This window comes from Merops nubicus, unplaced genomic scaffold, assembly GCF_000691845.1.
Source record: "Merops nubicus isolate BGI_N331 unplaced genomic scaffold, ASM69184v1 scaffold2401, whole genome shotgun sequence".
NCBI classification, from domain to species: domain Eukaryota; kingdom Metazoa; phylum Chordata; class Aves; order Coraciiformes; family Meropidae; genus Merops; species Merops nubicus.
The window spans coordinates 234,403-241,258 of record NW_008587675.1 but is presented as its reverse complement, the minus strand read 5'-3'; positions in this window follow the sequence as shown (position 1 = coordinate 241,258).

Sequence of the window (6,856 nt, the reverse complement as noted above, 5' to 3'; positions counted from 1 at the left end):
TCTCAGCAGATCTCTCTTGGCCTCATTTGAGGAAAAAAAGTGTAATATCGTACAAGATGAGATAATGTCATTAGCTTAAGTCATGCATAGGCAACCATCTATTTATTGAGACAAGCCCTGAAGATTCAGGAAATCAACAAAAAAATCAAACCATCAGAACTGTGCACTTTGCAATTTTATTTATGTGCTTTTACCCCTCTTCCTGATGCCCCAAATCTGCTCAGTCTTCTCTCCCAGTGCACCTCACAGCCAGACACAAGCTATAAACCCAAATCCAACTGAGCCCAAACGCATGACCTTAGTTCAGACCTCAGATTTTTTGGGGGGAGTAAAGTGATGTCAATGTTTCAAGGTTTTGAGACAGGCAGCATCTTTTACTCCAAGTTTGTAGTGCATTTATTACAGAGACCTTTAATGCTTTGAGAATGCAAACAAGTACCAGTGATTTGAGAGATCTGTGTCTGTTGCTAATGGGCTTTAGCTAAGTCAGAGTTTCAGTTGTTTGTCTGAGTGAGATCTGCAGCAGGTCCCTGTGTTAATTAATTCAATATTACAAGATAGAACAGAGAAATTTTTACAATTCTCTGCTATATTCCCCAAGAATTTCCCAGAAGGAAAGTGTACTGGTTTTACTAAACTAATTCTTACACTAGTAACCAGCAGAAAGAGTTTAAAGGAATCTGAGCCTCCTTATCGATGAATTTAACATTATAAGTAGCTACTTTTTCAATAAAATATTTACTTTTCCTACCTCAGCACTGAGAGAGATTTTGAATTACAATAAGATCCCAGTGCTTACGCCCACCTCTGCAGTTTCATTTGCAGCACAGTACGTGTGAGTGACTTGCCTGCAGCAATCCTATGAGTTAGGAGCTCAACTGGGGCCAGAGAGACTCACATTCTTTGCTCTAACTTTTTAATCAGTCAGTCTTCTCTTCAGGGCACGGCCCAAGCATATCAGGATTTAATTCCTTAACAAAAAGGAATAATTTAGATTATTTCACTTGCAGAAGTGTGGAAACCAAACTCTTGCTGTGGAAGCTAGAGTTTCTGTTGGGATTAAAGGAGCTTGGCCAATTCACCCCCAAAGATCTAACCTATTGCCTCTTGCTGCTGTATTATTTTTGTCATGGAAAAGTCGTGCTTCCAATTGGCTTGGGCTTAGTGGGTGGCTGTCGAACTAAAAGCATTTTTTTAGCATGTCACTCTGCTCTTCCGTATCCACAGTCCAATATGTCTCAATTTCCATTTCAAATACAGCCTAGATATGTCTAATCTCTTGCTTCTTCAACATTTTCAAGGGACTGTAAATTCCACAATTTAATTAATGGGTCAAAGAGGCTGAGCCTTCTTCATGCAAAATAGAACTTTACAGTGATTAATTAAAATGCTATCACTATTCCAACTTGCTAGATAGACTTGAGCATGGCATATTCTGTTAAGGACATTACAGAGTGCAAAACAAAGTGTGCTAAACTTAGAGAAGCAAAGGGAAATGTGCTTATTACAAATAAGAGACCATTTTTTTCCAGTATGCAGAGGATAATTTTTAAAGGACACTGTCAAGAATTATGATGTACTTAAATTTGATCACCCTTAATATTCACTCTCTTTTGCTGTGCTAGTAGATATCTCTGGGGTTCAAATAGCTTTTAACCACACATCATTTTACCCTTAAAAATGGAGGAGGAACAAGAGTAATGTTTATATAAATTCTGTAAAGCAACACAGTTTCCATCAGATTTGTAGAAGCAGCTAAGTAATGAGAACTAATTTACAGAATTATGTCAACATGCTTTGGATATGCAGAAGATAGCAAACAAATGGAAGAGTATTAATTTGAGATGCCCTCAGACATATAAGAGAGAAGTCTTTTAGCGTGTTGGAGAGACAATAGTCTTTCATTTGTCACTTACTTTAGAACTTAATTATGACATTTTAATATGCTGCGTGACTGAAAATGTTGAAAAGAACTTGAATCTGAAGAAGCACATGTTGGTCTACCTTAGCTTATTTGCTTGGTCATTTAGGAGGACCATAATATTTAGGAGGATAATATGTGCTTGGTTCTTTTTAAAACAAATTTCAACTTTCGTGTAGTGGTTACATTGTGATTACCGTCATGGTTTGGCTAATATGTGTTTAAAGGTGTTGGACTTTGTCTTGGATCTCTGTATATGTCACAACCACAATATCCCAGTCCCTGAAGAAGGATAAATCTAAATGCATTATCTGTTTTCCTATCAAGATGAATTATCTGGTTTCCTACCAAAGGGATCTTTGATTTGTAACCAGGGACCTAATGCCAAAACCTCAGCAGATGCTTGCACGGAGAAATGAAGCTAGAATATTGTCCTAATGATGTGACTCTGGAGGTTGCTTCAGGTCAGGGACTCCCTTACTGGGAATATTGCATCACTTTGCTCCCAGTATCTCAGCACCACCCAGCTTACTCCAGTTCTGCACTGGAGTTGCAAGTGCTCTGAGTGATGCCTAAGCAGCCCTTGAAGTGGACTCCATGCTGTAAAGCTGAAAGTGCCACTTTGTGACCAAAGTGTGTTTGCCAGCATATGCAGGACTCACTGTGCCAGAGTTTAGGTAGCACTCAATTTATTAACACATTAACAAGGACCATCTGCATCATGGCTGTCGTGTTGGAAGGGGAGTGGGATAAAGTGCACATCTATTCCATGGGCTGATCTTCTCACCTAGTATAGAAGGTATGCTTAGAAAAAAACTAACCTTAACCACTCTTTTGGGTCAAATTACAGGTTTAGGAGCTTCTACCTATGTTGAGGACATAAAGTGTGGAAATGCTCATTCCAGGGGTAATGTGACAGGAAGCATAAGATGTTGAAGCAGTAATGCTCACCAACATGGTACTTCATTTCTAGATGCCTTGTGCAGCTTGTCATTTGTGACTGCAGTCGGGAAGAAGTGTGAAATTCATTCAGTATATGGGAGGTTAGGATATTTCTACCCTGTATGATGAAGGAAGCCCTGTGCAGAGATCAGCAAGTGCACTTGGGATTGTGATTGCTCCAGGTTGCTGTGGTGTGGGAATGCCACTGTAGCAGCTAGGAATGGGGGGAGCCAACAAAGTGGAAGATGTGGAATTATTTTCAATTGAACAGATCTGTCATTTACTGTATGATTTAGTCTCTTGTGCCTTTCTTTCTAGAAAATACAGTCATTTCACTCTTCAAAAACCTTTTCTCGAGCTCCCACTGAGAGGATTCCCTGGGAGAAACAGCAGGTAAAGTTCCATCAGTGGATAAAAAAAAAATCTTTTCCCTTTGTGCATTTTAGAAACCTCAACTTAGCCTGTTTTCCTTCATTCATCCCTGCACACATCCTATTGCTAGCAGATCCGCCCTTCGGTTAAAAGTTTAAATGCCGATCAGCATGACTTGACTTTAATCACCAGGTAAAGGCCACTGGCAAACAGCTTTCACAGGATGGATCCTCTACATACTTTTCCCTTTCCGTACTGCATTTAAATTTTGAATTAACCCCCTGTGCCCCCCACTAATGTGAGCTTCAAAAGTGCTGCCATCGGCTGAATGACTTAACAGCACACCCCAAGTCACCGACTGGCAGCAGAAGGTGTCATTGAGTTTGCAACTCAAACCTTCCTCCAGGCCATAGTCTCCCCATGTTGTATTTATTCCCCTTGGCTGGTGGATGCTCCTGGGCTCTGGCTAACATTGGATGCTCCTGGGCTCTGGCAGGCACTTGGCTCCTCAGGCTGGGTGCACAGGGGTCGGGGGGCAGCGGCGGTGGGTGGATGGGTGGGGGGCTGCCCTTGGCATGGCAGTGGTGAAGCGCAGAGGCTGCTTCCCCGCAGCACTTCCCTGCGGTTGCCATGACAACCAACAAGCTGATTACTCAATTACAGCGTTCCTTTGAAAAAGTGACATAAAACCAAGGGACAACACAGCCTTAGCTTCCCGCGGTGCTTGATTTTCAAAGCACCGAGCTATGTTTAACTTTTTAATATACCTTGTGATTATGTTTGCCAACCGAGTTCTGGATCTCTTTTTTTATTATTATTATCATTATTATTATTTTATCCCCGTGTTCTTTGAAACACCGAGAAAGTAAAAAGCTACTTAAACCATATAGTTTTTCTTGCTGCAGCAAAACATGGAGGTGCAATCACCACCCAGCGCAAAAGCCTTACTGGCATGGGAGGACTGTGACAGATGCACATTTGGGGGAGTATTGGAGCCATGACCAATTTAGCAAAATGTGCCAAACCTGCTCCAAGAAACCTCATTGGAGCTACTCATGTTGAAGCCTCTGAAACAGAGTTATCTCTTCGTGCTGTGCATCCTTTTCATATCTAATGTACTCCTGAAGGTACCACCATGCTGTTCTCAGAGGTGATGGATTTTTCATCCTTTTGTGTGAGTGTAGATTCCTGGTTGTTTTTTTACAACATGAGAAGGGGAAAAGGCTGAGCATACACTTGTGATGTTGGGCTTCCTTGTCTTGTTAAGATCAGATCAGGTTTATAACACCAGCTTTGCAGAAACTGAGGAATGCCTTTGTTTTTCATAGGGATATAACTGTAGTTATAGAACCCTCAGGCTCTGGTCAAGGTCTTCATCATCTTGGATATGATAGAGGTGGACAGTGAGATAGGTCGTGCATCAAGCAAAATAGACCAGCCAGGCTAATTCCAGGGAGGAAAAACAGAAGCACCGAAATAGAAGGTAGCTTTACTGCTGACCTTGCCTGCATTCATAGGATCATAGAATAATTTAGGATGAAAAGGACACCTACAGGTCATCTGATCATGCCCTCACTCAAAGCAGAGGCCAAATTCAAGGTTAGATCTACTTTCCAAGTTAGTAGGTCTTTTCCAGCCGGGGAAAAGGACAGCTCAAGGCCTTTTCCAGCCATATCTGGAATACCTCCATAGGCAGAAACAGCCCAGGTTTTCTGGGCCCCTGTTCCAAGTTTTAACCACCCTCACTGCTCTTAGTATGCTCTCTAGCATCTTTCCTGCACAGTGGTGCTCTGCTGTAGGTCTGCTTCAGCAGGTCATGGCCACATCTTTACATGACTTTTCATGGCAATGTTCCGATTGAAACTTTTTTCACATTTATTGCCTCCCAAGTTGGATACCCAGCTTGAAATGGCTCTTGGATCCTGGAGGAAGCTGTCCCAAAGCAGTAGTGTTATTTACAGTACTCACTAATGATTCAAGTGAAGAGCAAGACATCAGATTTTAAACCCATAACTTGAAAAAGACTGAGACCTGCTTCTTGTGTTCTGAGGTAGTGTCTGGGCTTGTTCAAAAAAGTTTTTGCAAGTGGTTTTCACTTCTCTCTGAAGCTGCTGAGAGGTTCAGGTTGTAAGTAGACTGTGTGACTGCAAAGACAGATTAGCAGGATTACTGTCACCATTCCAGCGATTTTTTGACAATATTTTCTTCCCCGCTTCCTTTCCCCTCTCTGAGTTTGGATCATCAGACCAAGCAATTCAGCCCTTATGACTTAAAACTGAGGATTCACTTAATATGTCCTGTGGAGGAACCTCCTCATAGTCATGTTTTCAACACTAATGCTGTAGGAAAAGAAAGTCTTGAAGACATATATGTTAAACAGTGGCATGGCATGGCACCCCAAGATGTTGATTTCTTACAATATTCAGTCTCTCGATATACTTGATTAAACCTAAGAGGGATTCCTTTTTCAAAACATCACTTTCATTCATAAGGGAAACCAAAACCCTTCTTTCAGTCATGTACTGTTTTCTTAGGGGTGGGATGGGGAGGCAAGGCTGTCAAATCTATACCTTGGTGGGTTGGTTTCTCAAGCACAGATGTACCTGTGTGGGGAAGGAGGCAGACTGGCCCAGAGAATTCAAGCTATGGATGATAATTCACTTTTAGGAAAGAATTTTCTCCTTGGCCACTTCTTTTCCACTTCGGTCACTCTGGAGTAAGGCCACCTCTCCCCAGGCTGCTGCTAAAGAAAAGACATTTTTGAAACCTCAGCTGCATGGCTTTCATAACACTCTTCAAAGGTCTTCCCAGTATTGCTTGTTCTTCAGTGTTCTCACTCCATGGGATCCAGCTGAATGTACAGCATTTAAATTTAGCAGTGGCTCCAGCCAGACTGCTGGGAGAAATGCAGGCAGTGACTGGTGAGTCATCTGCCGAGGTTTCACCTGGGAAGCCAAGGGGGAGCTGCTGAGACAGAAATTCGGAGCATGGCTGCTCTAACAAAAGTCAAGGCTTGCTCCTGTGAGGTCTTGCTCTCTACAAGGCCACATGAATTCTCCTTTCCCCACTCAAATACGTACACACACTGAATGCACAGGTCTTTCCTTCAGGTCTTTCCTTTAACCATGTCTTGCTCGAGTGATTGGAAAGGAATATCAGCCAGGCTGGAGAATTTGGTGTTCCTGGTGAACACTAGGTTGCATTGATGACATCTAGACTGTGATCTGGGTCCCCTCTGAAGCTCTAGAAGTTCCTCACAGATTGTGAGGAAATAGGGGAGTTTACCAAAGAAAATATCACCCCATCTTTGTTGTCCTCTTTCTCCTAAGCACTCACTACTGACCACTGTTAGACATGGGAGAAGAGGAGCCTATTCATCCAGGTGAAATGCTGGGGTATGAACCCCGAGCCCCAAATTAAGGTTGAAAATGGGTGATTCCCACAGACCTTCATAAAGAGGTGGTGAGTTTTGAGTTTGCCTTATAGCTTCCCCCCAGGGTGCGGCCAGCCCTGCAGGGAGAGTCATAAGGGAAATGAGCCCCAGAGGTCCCACATTGAGTTGACAAAGGTCAGGTGTCCCTGCTTGGGGATAAAAGCTGGGACCACTTGCAGGGAGTCAGG